A 16,946-nucleotide genomic window follows, 5' to 3' on the forward strand; every position below is an offset into this window, starting at 1 on the left:
AACATTTTGACATGTTTCCATTCAAGACTCTTTTTATGTTGGTGTTTATATTTGTTTGGTTTGGTGGGGTTTTTTCCATAGTTAAGTTCATACTGTGTATGTATAATTTTTGAGTCCTAATTTTAGTTAATTTTTTTCCATTAATCCAACCAACAAATATTTATAACCTGTTATGCAGGAGGCATTATGCTAGGCATCAAGGAAACAAAGATGAACAAGATGCAGTGGGGAAACAGATAGGTAAACAATTAAAATCGACTATAGCAAGTTCTTTGGGAGAAGACACCATCCTGTGGGAAGAGAAAAGCTTCTCAGTGGTTACAAAATCTTAAGTCAAAACAAGAACGAGTCAGCACATGGCTACTCAGCAAAATACTGCGTCTCATGGCTACCCTTGAAGCCAAGTGTAGGTAACTAACTTAATAATGGCCAATGGGATGTGGTTGGGTGTAATATATTACCTCTTCTGGATCCTACCCTTGTCCCTTTAGCCCTTCACTGTTGGTTGAAAAGGGAAGTGATGGTAAGAACAAGATCAGCCACCTTAGATGGAAGCTACATAGTGAGGATAGTAGGATAGTAGAGCAATGGGATAGAAGAAATCGGGGTTCCTCTATCAGTCCTGAACTGCTTATGCTTGGATTGCTATATAACAGAGAGAAAATTGCCTAACTTGTTTAAAAGCAACTGTGATATATTTGTGACTTTGTTTTAGCAGCTGGAACTTCAGTCTTAACTAATACAGATGGCAGTAGATGGTGTCTAGAGAAGTAGGCAGAGAGATGTGTGTTGGAGACAGAGAAGCTTGTAAGACATTCTCAGATGTTTGAACCTTATCCTGAAGGCACTGGTGAGCCATTGAAGAGTTGTAGACAGACTGACATGATCCAGTTTGCATTTTGGGAAAATCACTCTGGCTGCTGCATAGATATCAACCGCTTGAAGCAGGCAAGAATGGAGGCAAAGAGACCTGTTAGAATGCTGTTGTCCTCATGCAGGTGAGCGAAGTTAGTAGAATAACCAAGGTATTTGAAGGTTACTGAAAGTGCTGAGGAAGAACTGACATGTATAAGATCACTGGATGTAACAGTAGGAAAGATATCCCTGGGTCTTGCTTGGATTCACTAGTAGGAGGCACAAGAGGAAAATCATGATTTGGAGGTGGGTTGACCTCGGGGATAAGAAGTTCAGCTTCTGACATGTCGAGTTCGAATGTCTATGTCTGTGGGACCTTCAGATGGAGGCATCCAGTAGGAGGTTGGCTTTATAGATCTAGAATTCTTTCAAGATATCTGGGCTAAGTTTACAGATTTGGGAATCATCAGGATAGAAATGGTAAACAAAGTTGTGCAAGCCAATGAAATCATCAGGGAGACAGCCAGCCAGATAACAAGGGGCAGGTGGGTAGAGCCAATATCTATGGAGAAGGCGGAGGAAGAAGAACCTGCACGAGAATGTGCACAAGGAACCCATGGGTAGTCAGAGAAGTGTGTGTCACCAAGACCAAGGGAAGGTGGTGGTGTAGATGACAAGAGGCCAGCCATGCTAAGTGTTGCAGCGAGGCCAGTTAAACTAGAAGCACTAAGCATGGTGTTCTGTGAGCTCAGCCTTTACTCAATACATGTTGGAGTGAATTGCTAATTGGCAAACTACTAAATTGTTGCTGTTATTCTTAACTTAATTATTTGCTCTGCTTTGGTTTTCATTAGGAACAGCACATCTAAATCGTGTTTGCTGAGACAAAGTGGTAAACCCTGCTTATGTTAACTCTTGTTTCTTGGGTTAAGTAATGGACTTAAAACTTAAGAAAAAAAAAACTTTGTTGTTTCAAGTGACTATAAAGGTATTCTCTGTTCAGTAAAGTAAATTTGGTAAATATAAACAAGAAGAAAATAAAGGCCATGCCAGGCAAGGCAAACAGAGGGTGGCTATTTCTTTTGGTCATGGTCATGTTTCACAGAAGCCACCCCCAGGGAACAGGACTTGGAAGAGGGTAATTCAGTGTGGAAGTCAAAGTGCCAGCTTATAACAACTGTTCTTTCCCTTCTGTGGATCAGGGATGCTTCTGAGAATCTAATAAAAGCATTGGACCTTCTACCCAGAAAAAAACATGGCGCACTTATGCATATGATTTTGCATTCAATTTCTGTGGGACCCTGAAATGTCTGAGGACTTCCAAGCTCTGCAGGATTGTTTTCACTGAGAGCCATGTCCCTGCCAGAAATTATCCTCAAGGGCCTCTAGTTGCCTGGGATGGGCCTCCATTTATAGAGCAGCCATGGAGACTCTGGACTCATTCGGGGCCCCATGACATTCACCCACTGTCAAACACCACTGGCGACACAGATGGGATTCCTTTTCAGGCCAAAGGACCAACTTGGAGGGGTTGGCTCTGGCAGTGGCCTCTCAGCAGCTTCTTAAAGGGGAAAAAACACTGGGCTTAGAGGAGGAAGATCTGGGTTTAAGTTTCATCTCCACTACTTATTCACCATGTGACCTCGAGTAAGTCACTCCACAATTCCAAGCCTCCATTTCTTTGTTGAATAGGAATAATAATTCTTGCCCTGTCTGCCTCACAGAGTATAAATCCGAAGAGGTAACAGATGTGGAAGTGCTTCATATAGTGAAAAACATGACACAAATATGAGGGGTGATAAAAAACCATTAAAGCAACGAATATTCATTGAGAATTTACTATGTGTGGCCATTGCATTAAGCACTTTTTCTCCATCTCATTTCATTCCCACAACTCTATGAGGTCATCTCTCATTGTTTTACCTTATTTTTTAAAAAGTGAGGTTCAGAATGGTTAAGTAACTACAATACATAGGCTACACAGCTGCTAAGTGGTGGAGCTGGATTCACAAAAAATAAAGAAATTGCTGCACTAGAGCAGTAGGGTTTTGTGCGACATAAGGATGAGGGGTGCAGAGAGGAAGCTCATCTTTGTCAAGTGCCTATTAGCCTATCAGGTACTTTAGCCAGTTGCCTTGAAAGAATCCTGAGAAGCAGGTTGCATGTGTTATACCCACGGAGGACATGAAACAACAGTGCCTGACACATAATATACTTTTAATAAATATTAGCTACTGGAATATTATTATTGAAATACCCATCATACAGTGAGAAAACCAAGGCTCAGAGAAGTTAAGTGCTCTGGCCAAGGATATATAGCCAGTAAAGAGCAGAGCGGAGCTTGGTATTCCAGTGTTCTGGGACTCAAAGTTTCAACACACTGTCTTCTGCACAAGGAATGGTGTGCTCTTTCCGCAGATCCACCTCCCTTCCATAATACTCCATGGCCTTGAAGTTCTAAGGTTTGTGGTCCACCAGACCTCTGGCATTTAGTATTGCCTGTTACCCCTTTGGATTCACTGCACTGAATCACCAGATTTGAGAATTGGTACCATCCCGCCTAGACATTTATTGGCCAGATTCCTTGTCTGTCAATGTGCCAACTGATAGGCTGACAGGCACAAGCCTCCAACCCTGGGGACTGTCTGGTCTGAGCAGCAAGCCATCCTGTTAGTGGCTGGCTGGCCCCACAGCCAAGCCCGGAAGGCTGGAGGGGAGGGTTGGAGGAATCGCCAGATGACCCATAGGAGACAGCAAGTCTGCACAGAGCCTAGAGAGGCTTTCTCTCCAGCTCTGGTTTTATTAATGCATCATTTAGACCCCAACAATTTCCCAAAATAATTGGACATGGCTAATGGCTTAGGTCTATCTGGTGTTTGCGTTTACAGAGCACAGCTATTTAGTGATCTGATTTGAATCATGGAAATATCTCTGGAGGTGGGTGATATAATTTCCATTTTACACATGAAGAACATTGAGGTTTACGTAGGGAAGAGAATCTACCCAAGGTCACATAAATGCACAGCAGTCAGGGCTGAGGCTCAAATCCAGGGCTTTAGACTCTAAAGTTGCTGTATGTCTACCACATGCGCTGCTCACTAATGAAGCATACACTTGAGGGAGGGGAGGACGGGGTGGAGCTTAAAAGGAGGTGAGAAATGCCTGTCTTGCCCCTGGCATTCTTTCGTGGATTACTCTGTGCAGCTCCGAGGGCCTCTGAAGGCCTTTCCCTCGGCAAATATATTTCCTCTAAGCAGGTAGCTTGTTGGCTGGCCTGGGAAACCTGGCCAATTCAGGAGCCAGCTTCCCCGAGGCTTACTGGAGCAGGGAGCTTCAGGAGCCATCCAAGAAGCCCTGAGGGCTGCTCTTACCTTGTGTCCTTCTCTAACTCAGCATGAAGTCCAGCTCACCATGAATTCTGAGCTGCCTTGCCCGCTGCTCCTCCCCGACCTTGCTTGTGACCAAGCCATTTTACCTACCCTAGGGTCAAGAAGGGAGCCTTAGAAATCACTGGTTCTAATCCTCCATCTTTGACAGGGAAATTGAGGATGAGAGATGTGACAGCACATGTTCCTATGCCAGTCTTCTTCTCAGATAGTGTGTTCATGAGTGGTGTTGCCAAGGCCCCCGAGCCATGTTCCCATGCCCTCAGCCTTGACCTTGCCATCACTTGCACCCTATCCAGACCTCTAGAAATCTGCCCACAACCCCAGCTCCAGGCAGACTCTTGTCTAGCCATGACTCAGACAAGTGTGACAACAAGGGTGGCAGCTCTCCTTGCAGACCCAGCCTGCTACAGTCTCATTGGAGGCAAGGGTTCATCCCAGCAGTTGCCAAAATCCCTGCCTGAAACAGCCAGATGTCTTTGACCTGTCCTGTTACTGGAGCCAGGGAATGAGATCAGCTTTGGTGAATACAGAATACAGGGATTGGAAATCCCTCCCTCCAATCCCTTCAGATCCCTTAGTATTTGAGCAAGGCACATGGGTTTTACTGTAAACACTAGTCTGAGATTCTTGCAGCAATGTATCACAGTCCCTTTAAGAGAGTCTGTGTGGCCTACCTATATCTCTCCCTTTGTTTTCAGGTGCAGGATAAGCCCCAGATGAAGTCAAAAGCACTTGTCCTCTTAAGTATAAGGGACTGCAGTAATTAGGAATTACTCCATAAAGGTGTGGCAAGCTTATTTACACCAGTACTTGAAAATGAGAAGGAAATTGACTAAAATGAGACATGGAAATGTCTTGTAAAACATGCTATAAAATGGATTGCTGCTGACTGTATCCTCTTAATATATGAAATTGTTCCCAAGTAGTAACAAAACGTTGGAAAAGGGAAAATGATTATGTTGTTAGGGAATTTTTTTTTTCTTGGAAAAATGCCCTCTTATTCAAGCACATAATTAGTGATTTAGTTTGCCTAATCAGAAAAAAAAAAAAAAAAACACCCAAAAAACATGAGTTGTTTAAAATTATTTAAGGTCTACAAATATTTATTGAGTGCTGGATTATGTACCCAACACTGTGCTGAGTTCTAGGGATTCAGAAGCAAATAAGAGCACTCAGTATCTACCCTCCGGGAGCTCAGTTTAATGGGGTGATAATGGGATGAGTGGTACATTGGTACACATTCACAGTCCAGCATCATGGGGGTGGTCATAGAAATAAGCACAATTTGTACCAGGAGTCAGGGAAGCCTTTCCCAAGAAGATGATGGCTGAGTTGGGTTTTGAAGGCTGAAGGGTTTTCAGGGTTGATGGAGGGAGATGAGCGGGCAAAGCCATTATCAGTTAAGAGTTTGTGCAAAGGCACAGGAGCAAGAAACAACCTGGTATATTTATGACTGGGAATGTGAAGTGAGAGGAGAGAGCAATGACTGGAGATGAAACTGAGAGGCAGGGAGCAGAAGATGACATGATGTATATTTCCAGTCAGCTATTTCAACTCCAACACTGAAGAAATCAGAGAAATTTTACCTTTTCAATGGTAAATACACTGTTGAACTGAGGAGTTAGCATTCATTTTTATATGTATTATTAATATTATTATCATTATTTATTAATATTATTATCGATATTAGGATGTCAAAATGACAAAGCAAGGTTTTTTTAAATTTATTTTAAAGTTTACAGGCAGTAAAAATCATACTTTTATGGTTTATAGTTCTATGGGTTTTTTTTTTTAACATCTTTATTGGGGTATAATTGCTTTACAATGGTGTGTTAGTTTCTAGTTCTATGGGTTTTGAAATGCATAGTATCCACCACCACAATCATGACACAGAGGGTTTCATCTTCCAAAAATATTCATTCATGCTGCTGCTTTGTAGTCAATCCCTCCTCCCACCCCTAACCCTTATTCTCTATCTCTATAGTTTTACCTTTTCCAAAACACCATATAAATGGAATCATAAAGTATGTAGGTATGCAGAAAGGCAAGTTGTTAACATAGAAAAGAAACGATCCAGTTCATACCATTTCAAGTTCAGAGATTGGAATGCTTTCACAAAATGGGAGGAAAGGGCTTCCCTGGTGGCGCAGTGCTTGAGAGTCCGCCTGCCGATGCAGGAGACGCGGGTTCGTGCCCCGTTTCGGGAAGATCCCACATGCCGCGGAGCGGCTGGGCCCGTGAGCCATGGCCACTGAGCCTGCGCGTCCGGAGCCTGTGCTCCACAAATGGGAGAGGCCACGACAGTGAGAGGCCCGCATAACGCAAGAAAAAAAAAAAAAAAAAAAAATGGGAGGAAAAGGAAAATTAGTGTGATAGGTGAAAAGCTAGTGAATATTAAAAACCTGGCTTTCCAGTCTTCTTCCAAATCATTGATAAACAGGTTGAGCAAGAAAAGCACCCCCCAAATTATTTGTTAAAATACCCCTCCTCACCAACAAAAGAAAGAAAAGGCCCAAATCTGGACTACTTTATAGACGTTTAGGTGCCTCCATACAGGTTGCCATCATCAGTAATCTATACCTTGTAGACATTTTTGTTAAATCTGTAGCTCTGTCCCCTTCAATCCACTCTATGTAGGTGCACGAGTATGTTGCAGATACTTGGGCAAATGCCTTGCTGCAGTTCAGTGGCACCCACTAAGGAAATTCCCTGATCTGTACTTTTACCAAAAAGGAGAATAAGGATGATTTGGTTGGACTTGCTGGAGCATCTGTGTCATAGCTTTGTGATCATAGCTTTCTGGGCTCTGACCAGAGAAAGGAAGTTCCACGTTCTTGCTCTAGGTATCACAACGAGGTCCAACAATTAGTCAAAGGCTGGTGGCTGATGTAGAATGAATCAGGGGTGTGTGCAAGAGGCCAACAAAGCATGTGATTGTGGAATTTTACATGGTGTCAGCCTTCTAAGTTGCACATGGTGATGGCAAGGATGGGAGAGGATAAAGGGCTAAAGTCTTCAGGAAGGAAGAAAAAGAGGAATTTGGTGAAGAGCTCTGGATAGTTCTCTTATATTCATTATTTCTTATGTTGTGGAAGAGTTTTTAATAAATTAAAATTTATGAGAAAAAAATCAATTCTGGATGATTTTTGTGGTTTTTAAAAAATATTAGATTTTTGTGGTTTATAGAAAAGATATTAGAAGGAATCTGTTCTCATGGTAAAAGCTTAACATCAAAAGGTTGAAAGATGACTAATAAAAGCCTCTCATTCTCTTTCTCTTCCTATTAGCATTTCCCGGCAAATAATTTTCTTGCATATTCTTCTAGAAGTTTTCTGCTCAAATACAAATGTATACATTTTCTGTTAGATCAAATGGGATCATACTATATAATACTGTGACTTATTTTTTACTGTGTAGTATCTTAATGTATGTTGGACACCATTCTATATTAGAACATATAGCTTAACCTTCTGTTTCTAAACAGCTTCATGATATTCCTCAGTAGGAAGGCACTGTAATTTATTCTAACCAGTCTCTTGTGGAAGGGGATATAGATTATTTCCATTTCTTTCTATTACAGATAGTGCTGCAATGAGTATCCTTGTACATATAGCTCCATGTACTCTTTCCATTTTGCTGCCAAGTATTGGCATGAAGGAAAACAGTTTCTTAAATTCAGCGTCCATCTATGTTCAAATGCTCTTGTCTTTTGTTTCTAGGATGCTTCTCTCTTAAGATCCAGCCACCATTTGAAATTAATCTTTTAATAAGTCCAACTTCTTTTTAGCCTTTCCTCTTTGGAGAAGGACCTCATGCAGCCACATAGGTTTCCCCTGAGGACTTCATGTTTTTCTTCATCATTAGTCTGGGTCTTTTTAAAATATAAATATTCACAATTGTTTCATATATTTCAAATTTATAGAATCTAAAAGAGGGGACTGTGTTTATCTGATGATCTATCTAATCCCTCCTCTCTGAATAGTGGATCCTCAGTGGGCGTTGAACCTGGTTGGGCAGTGGGATTTAGATATAAGAAAGAATAAAGGAGAAATAATTTTCAAATTTCTAGCAAGAGTGTTATGGAGCTTCAACGTCTCATGAGCTGGGGGGGGAGAGTGAGGCTGGGAAGTCTGCCACAATATTTGGCATGGCTGGGCCTCCAGATTGTTTCTATTTTTGTAGCTGCACAAGTTGGGAGGAGATTAGAAGGATAGTCAAATTTCCTGCTCCAGGTTGTAAATTGATCAAGAGGTGGAAGGAGCACTAGATTAGGAGTCAGAGGACCTGGTTCGCAGTCCCAGATTTCCCAGATATTAGTCACAGGATCTCGGAAGTGTCCCTTCCGTTCTCCAAACCCTCTTTTCCTCAGCTCTGAACAAAGGAGGTTGGATTAATTGGCTTGAATATCCCTCCATCTCTAAAATTTTATTGTTCTGAAGTTCTAAAATGTTTATCCATTTTAAAAAACTTTATGAACTGTGATAATGTTTACGCATTTATAAAAAAGATTAATTAGGAATATCTTTGTTAACAAATAAATGCAGAGGTGAATTGGAAGTTAAATCTTCATCCCTGTGTCCTCTGTTTCAAAGCTTTGATTCCAGCAATAAAGATTGGGCTCAGGTGATGTGCAAACTTATGGAAGAAGGTCCTGGAGCCATGTAGGAGCGTCCAGATGAAACTGTCCAGATGCCTTAGAAGCAGAGAAGTCTGCTTGGGTCCCAAAGAGAAGCTGTAAGGTGGGTGGGTCTATGCAAGCCTGCATAGGTGAGTGGTCAGTCTACCTTTTGAGGGTCCCTCTCAGAGCAGACAACTGGAGAAGGCCACTGCAAGCACGTGTACACGTCATGTTCCTGGAGGTTCTCCTCAGCTACACGTGTCTGAGGGCACCTCTAGGCCTGGCCCTTCCTAAGCATATCCATCCAGGTCTCTTCAGAGGCCACAGCCACAGGGCCCCTTGATGCTTCCAGAATCCTTTCTACTCAAAGCATTCCCTGTGCACTCAGTAATAAGCATGCTTTCTTCAGAGATTGTTCTAAGAAGACCTTATACCTCTCCAGTATGCTTCGACCTCAGGAAATTGCCAGGCCTGGCCTGCATAGAAAATTTCACCTTTTTTTTTTTTGTCTATAAGGCAACTCATACCCATTACTTTTAACAACAGTTTAAAAAAAATTCACTATCTAAGCAAGAAAAAGATTTCTATTGAAAAAGACAGAATCCTTTCTAAGGAAAAAATGATATGGAAAAATAGGACCAAATTCCAATCAACAAAAAATATAAATAACAGTAATAATATAACTATAAACAATTTATTGAGTACTTCTATAACATAAGCTCCATAGGATTAAGGGCCTTGACTGTCTTGTTATATGCTGCATCTCCAGCTTTCTACCAGTATCTGATGTATGGTAGTTGCTATGATCCAGTTGGTATTATTACTGTCTCCATTTTACAGATAAGGTAACTGAGGCTTAAGGGTTAAAGAGATGGTCTTGCCTAAAATTACAGAGCTAGTAAGTGTCAGAGCTCCATACTCCAAAATGTTGATATTATGCTAAGTGGGATAAGTCAGACAGAGAAGATAAGTACCATATGATCTCACTTATATGTGGAATCTAAAAAAAAAAAAAAGGCAAACTCATAGAAACAGAGAGTAGAATGGTGGTTGCCAGGGGCTAAGAGGTAGAGGGAAATGAGAGAGGTCAAAGGATACAAACTTTCAGTTATAAGATTAATAAGTTCTGGTGATCTAGTATTCAGGGTGAATATAGTTAACAATATTGTATTATATATGTAAATGTTCTCACCACACACACAAAAATTATATTATGTGAGGTGAAGGGTGTGTTAAGTAACCTTACTGTGGTAATCATTTCGCAATATATATGTGAGTCAATCATCACATTCAACACCTTAAACTTACACAATACTATATGTCAATTATATCTCAATAAAGCTGGAAAAAGTTAATGGAACATGTCAGGCACTATAAAAATAATTTTAAAATTTTACCCTAATTTCAAGAGAAGAATAAAAGTTGAATCGAGAGGCTTCCCTGGTGGCGCAGTGGTTGAGAGTCCGCCTGCCGATGCAAGGGACATGGGTTTGCGTCCCGGTCCAGGAATATCCCACATGCCGCGGAGCGGCTGGGCCCGTGAGCCGTGGCCGCTGGGCCTGCGTGTCTGGAGTTGAATCGAAAAGAAAAAGACGGCCTCTATTGCTACCACATGTCCTTCCATGTTTCTGGGTCATTTTAACGGTCATACTCAAGGTGAAAGGTCATATCTTGCTTTCTTATGTCTGTGGTGAATGATGGCTTATTGAGTTCACTGAGTAATCATCTTTTGTAAGTTTCCACCCTTGTAAAAATTCCACCGGTTAAAGCAAGCTTTTTCTTTAGAAATCAACAACATCCCACGTATGACCACTGTGGGGTATGTGATATTGGAAAATAAGGAAGTGAACTTTACTGCTTTCTTCAGAATTATTATTGTTACAATTTCTAAGAGAAAACACTGTTAGCCTAGGAGAGTTTTAGGATTACTAACTTTCTTGTGAAGATCCTATGAATGTTAGATGTTAGAAATGTCTCTGAAAGCTGGTATATGTTTTGGAGAGAGACTTATTAGAAATCTCATTCTCCGCCTCACTCCTAAAATGCTAATTTGATGTGCGCACTTACCCAGAAGATGACTGATTTGTTCCTCGCCTGATTGATATTTGGCATCACCCCCACGCTGCTGCTCCTCACTGAAAATGCAGGAACAATAATCAAATGTTAAGTTTCTCAAGAACCTTTCTTCCAAAGAAAATCAAACCACTTGCCCTTTGTTATCTCAATTATCTCCAGAGCACCTTGAAAAGAGCTTGTTTTTACCTTTATTATGAGAGAGGGAAGAGAACCAGACTGAGGTTAGAAGAACTGATGTGAGTCCTGCTCTGTTAACTGTCCGGATTAATAAAAATCACTTTACTGCTCCTTTCCTGTATAATGGAATTACCTGCCTTGTAGAGCTATTGTGATGGTTGAATGACATGGCATATGTAAATAAAAATGAAATAGATGCTACAAGCTTAGCATGTTGCAACATGTTAGCAAGCTTAACATGTTGTAAAGGGCATAATATCTGGAGCCAGCCACCCTGGGAGTGCATCCCAGTTCTGTCACTTATTTACTGTGTGACCTTGGGCAAGTTCCCTAACCTCTCTGTGCTCCAACTTTCCCATTTAGGGAGGAGTAAGGAGATAATAATGATACATTTGCCTCATGGAGTTATTGTGATGAGTAAATGAGATAATGCACAGAAAATTGCTAATAGCAGTGCTTAGCCCATAGTTAGTGCTCACTAGAAAGGATTATGATCAACATTGGATTTTTGTGAGGAGTAAAATGATATGGTTTACATGAAAATATGCGTAGACTGTCAAACACTGCACAAACATTCATTCAAGTAGGAGTCATTGAGCTAATGAGGATATAAAAATGCTCAAAGTCCCCTGCCTTTCAGTACCACTGATCACAGCTGGAGTTGGAAGTGAGAGAGCAAGGAGTCTCCTGGGACAGTGAATGAGAAGATAAGAGAATCCAGCTTCCTGGGGAGATATTCTAGTCTGGCTAAGCAACCTTCCTTCTGGCTACAGTAATCTTTATTGTCCTTGAAGCACTTTCACAAACTGTCTTGGTATTACTCCTTACCTTAGCTCTGTAACATGGCAGGGCAGATGGAAATATTTTGTAGTTGGGGGCATGAAGGCTGGGAGGTGAAGTGGCTTTCATGAGGGCTCTCTGCTGATAAGTGATGGAGCCTGGGCTCCCTCTTCCTCCTCCTCCCCAAGCTGTGCCTGGTGGCCATCTGTCCCAAGCCAGATCTTGTCAGTGTTCTAGGGTATTATTTTCTCTTGTTCTCTGCTGTACAGTAGTGACTATTAGATCCAGAGGTCTGCTCAAGGAAAGCTGTGTGTATGGTGGGAGAGAAGGGAGCTGGCAGAAAGGAGGTAGGGATTGGAATCCCATTGCTCTGGGAACTGCCCAGGTGGGAGTGATGCTTCACAGAGAGGTCGGAAGTCTCTGGACATGATGGATATTCACCTCCGCAGCCCTCCATTTCAGTGAAATGGGCTAATAAAGATCTCCTTACTACTCCAATCTATTGTAAGGATTAAAAGAGATAAACTACAAAGGGAGCTTCACATTTGGGGTCCCTTCTACGTTCTCATCTTTCATGGTATTCAGGAACTTCGCTCCTGTCCCCACAGCCACTGCATGGGCTCCATCTGCTGAAGGGAATGAGAGTGGAGTAGAGTGTCTGTCTGGTCTCCCTGATCCCATAAAACACCCACCTGGGTTCATGTCTGGGATCTCATGAAGAAAGAGGAACTGGACTCTCTAATTTTTTCTTGACCTCTGGTTCCTTCTTGCTCTCTGTTCCTTTCAGCCAGGGTCACAAACCTAGAGGTTATCTGCACCAGCTGCCCTTACATCTACCTTCTGCACACTCAGATGATCCTTCCATGTATCTGGGAGCTCAGGAAATGCAGGTCACTTATAGGAAAACCTCTCGGGTCAGACACCAGGGTGAAGAAATCCTTTCTATATCATCTTGAGTGGCTGCTTGAATAACTCAAATGATAAAGAGTACAAATTGTAGTACTATTATTTTACATAGATTTCTTTAAGAACAGCACTAAGACATTGTGTAGATAAGATATCAGGGAAACAACTTCCTTCTCCAGGAATTTGGATTTACTGAGACGAGTCCTTGTGCCAACTTCCAGCCCCACCCACAGCCTCTTCAGGAGGAAGCAGGTAGGCCTGACCCCCATTTCTCTCTCCTGTGGTCCTGGGCACTTCCTCGTTCATTGGTGGCCAAGCAACCTGGCTACTGCAGTCATAGCTGATTGGATCAGGGATGGGCATTTGACCCATAGACAGGCAGCCAATATTTAGGCTGGCCAATGACAAATGAGGAGGATGGTGAAGAATTGGACCAATCAGATTTTCTCTCTTGGGGAGTTTCATGAAAGAGTTTAGCATAGTAAGCCATTGGTATTTGGAGCCAAGGCAGAAAGACACATGGAGAAAACCGAAGACAGAGACAAAAGTCAGCTAAATGGGGAGACTTAGGCTAAGGATCCTCTATTCCACTAGTGACCGTGTCAGTCCTGCTCTGGATTCTGAGCAACTTTCCATTTCAGAACAACTCTCATCCCATCTCAATAAGGCAATTCCTCTTCTGTCTGAGAGTCTGGCTGGGAGTCTTCTCCGTCCATTTCCTTGGGACTTGGCCAAGGGTGATAATCTTGGTATCTTTGCTTCTACATGTATCCTTTCAATAAGCAGTTCATCCCTTAAAGTGACCTGAGTGAGTCTTTGTTCTTTGGACCAACAGTGTCAAACTGTCAAATGCCAGTGAGCCCCCTTTTCCTTTCTGGAGGGGTCACAGCAACAGAGAAGCTGAATTGCGCTATCTTGTGTACATTGTCAACTGACACCCTTTGGAGTGGCCTTCCCTGACCACCCAGTTGAAAGCAGAAGCCTGTTCTCACCCCAGCTATTCACACTATCAGGTCCCCTTGTATTTTCCTCACAGAACTTATCATCAGCTAATATGATCTCTGTATTAGCTGTCTGTTGCTACCATAACAAATTACCACAAACTTAGTGGCTTAAAACAACATACAGCTCTTCCTCGACTTTCAGTGGGGGTACGTCCCAAAGAATCCATCGTAAGTTGAAAATATCCTAAGTCAAAAGGCATTTCAGACTTCCCCAGTGGTCCAGTGGGTAAGACTCCATGCTCCCAATGCAGGGGGCCTGGGTTCGATCCCTGGTCAGGGAGTTAGATACTGCATGCCGCAACTAAGAGACCCGGTGCAGCCAAAATAAGTAAATATAAAAGGCATTTAATTACACCTAACCTACCAAACATCATAGCTTAGCCTAGCCTACCTTAAACATGCTCAGAACACTTACAGTTATCCTACAGTTGGGCAAAATCATATAACACAAAGCCTATTTTATATTTTTTAAAAAAGTATTCAGTATCTCATGGAATTTAATGAATACTGTACTGAAAGTGGAAAACAGAATGGTTGGGTACAGGATGGTGGTAAATGTCTTGGTTGTTTACCCTCATGATCACGTGGCTGACTGGGAGGTGGGGCTGCCACTGCCCAGGATCATGAGACAGTATCATATTGCATATCACTAGCCGGGAAAAGATCAAAATTCAAAATGCAAAGTACAGTGTCTACTGAATTCGTATCACTTTTGCGCCATCATAAAGTCGAAAAATTGTTAAGTCGAACTGTTATAATTTGGGGTCTGTCTGTAACTTTTATTCTCTTATAGTTCTGGAGGTCAGAAGTCTTAAATGAGTCTGTGGAATGTTGGCAGGGCTGGTTCATTCTAGGGACTGTAGTGGAGAATCCATTCCTTGCCTTTTCCAGAGGCTGCCTGAAGCCTTGGTTTGGGTCCCTGCATCACATAGCCTTTTCTCCCTCTGTTTCTGTCGTCCCATCACCATCTCCCATCTGACATTCCTGAACCCCTCTTATAAGAAGCCTTGTTTTTACATTTAGGGCTCACCTAGAAAATCCAGGATAATCTCCCCATCTCAAAATTCTTAATTCAATCAAATCTGTAAAGTCTCTCTTGCCATATAAGGTAACATTCACCAGTTCCAGGGATTAGGATATGGACTTCCTTAGGGGCCATTATCCAGTCTGTCATAGTCTTGTTCATATATCTGTTTACTTGTGTATGTTTTTACTCTCCATCCTCAGTAAACAGACCCTCCACTGGAGCAGGGACCTCATCTGCCTTGTTCACCACTGTGTTCCCAGGGCCTGGGATAGGGCCTAGCACATAGTAGGTGCTGAGAAATATTTCTGGAATGAACACATAAATGAACTAATGGAATGGCAAAATCTCTAATGTTCCAGAGACTCCTTTGGTCTGGAATCATATTCTCTCTTGGATCTTCTAAGCCAGTGTTTCCTAAGCCAAACTTTTATATTGGGTTCTATTTCTGTAAGATGCCTTATGGAAAAAAAAAATCCTGTGGTCAAATAAGTCTGGGAAATACACTCACTATATCTTCTTAGAGATATTCAGTGCACATTAGCATTAAATTCTCTGGGAAGTCCCTCAATAAAGAAACTTCATTAATCGATTGCATAATCCAACATATTTGACCACAGTTCTTTTCTTTTCTTTTTTATATCCTTTAATATCATTTCACGAAATTAATTTTCAGGAACTCATGTTGGAAAATGCTGCGCTCACTGTTGGATTACACCTTTTTTTCCTCTGAGTTTGTTGAAATCTTTTTTTCTCTCTCTTCTTCTTCTCCTTCTCCTTCTTTTAAATTTTATGTCTCACCTTATTTGATCTTAGCATTCCTAACTCTGTTCGTGCAAGTTCCTCTTCCCATTCACTTTTCCATCCTTCCTTACAGGTCCTTAGTGGAGAACACTCTATACGTCCTGGGCTCAGGCCTATGGACACTGTTCTTAAGTGTCCCCACCACACTTTTGTATTCATCTTGGGTTACGTGACCTTCCTTACTTCTGTCTTGTGGACATTTGAAGTCCAAGTTTTTCAAAGATAAAAGGAAGCTTTATCCTATGACTTTTAGCTATTTCACAGATAAGGGTTAAAAAACGTTGTCAATCCATTGACAATTTACCTACCAAATGTCCTTACCTGAGCCCTGGAGTAGTTACATTTTATGGGTTGGAGTATGCTTTATCTTCCAGAAAGACTAATCCTGGAGGCCTGGACACTCAACCTGGTGTTCTAGCCATGTGGTAGCCTGAGCTGGACTCCACCACCAGAATGGATTCAGAGAAACTATTACTTGGATAGACATTCGTTCTGTTGGAACCCCGTATCTGTTGAAATGTTTGTTCTCCCCAAATTAAGCTACAGGCTTTGAACTAACTTTCCATTCCTGGTATATCTCCAGGATCCAACCTGTGTAATTTAAGTCCCACAGTAAGCATGTTTTGGCATAATCATCTCTCTCTATTATTTCATTTTTCATAGTGCTTTCACATCCATTATCTTATCCAGTTCTCTCAACAACTCTATGAGGCAGTACTACACCCATTTTACATATGAGGAAACAAAAATGCAGTTTCATGTGGCCAGTGAATAGTGATATTCAAGACTCAACTTCAGATCTTCACTCTTTTATAACTACATTTATACAAAAATAAAGAAATGAGCAAATATTTGTAAAGTGCTTTCATGTTTGCAGTGCATTTTTATATACGCTATATAGGATATAAAAAACATATAATTATATATAGCATATATATATATATAAAATATATAGGATAAAATATATAGGATACATATAAAATATATATGATAGTTTATATACTTGCAAGGATCTTATTTAATTCTTGCAAGTATTCTATACAATAGGCAGAGCAGATATTTTAATCCTCATTTTATGAGTGACAAAAACTGAACTCCTGAGGCTCAGGTCATATAACTAGTCAAGGGATTAGATATAAAAACAAGAGCCTCCAAATTCATGTGTCAAATACTTTCAGGTACCCCAAACTCCCTTGTATGCCAGAGCTCTTGGAGGCCACATTATCAGGCAAAAAGATACAAAATATGTGGAAAATTGAATCTAACCAACAAGCTAGGGGTAACAACTGGCTGAGATATTTAAGGTATTAGAA

Source organism: Lipotes vexillifer, unplaced genomic scaffold (genome assembly GCF_000442215.2).
Source record: "Lipotes vexillifer unplaced genomic scaffold, Lipotes_vexillifer_v1.1 scaffold809, whole genome shotgun sequence".
In the NCBI taxonomy this organism is placed as follows: domain Eukaryota; kingdom Metazoa; phylum Chordata; class Mammalia; order Artiodactyla; family Lipotidae; genus Lipotes; species Lipotes vexillifer.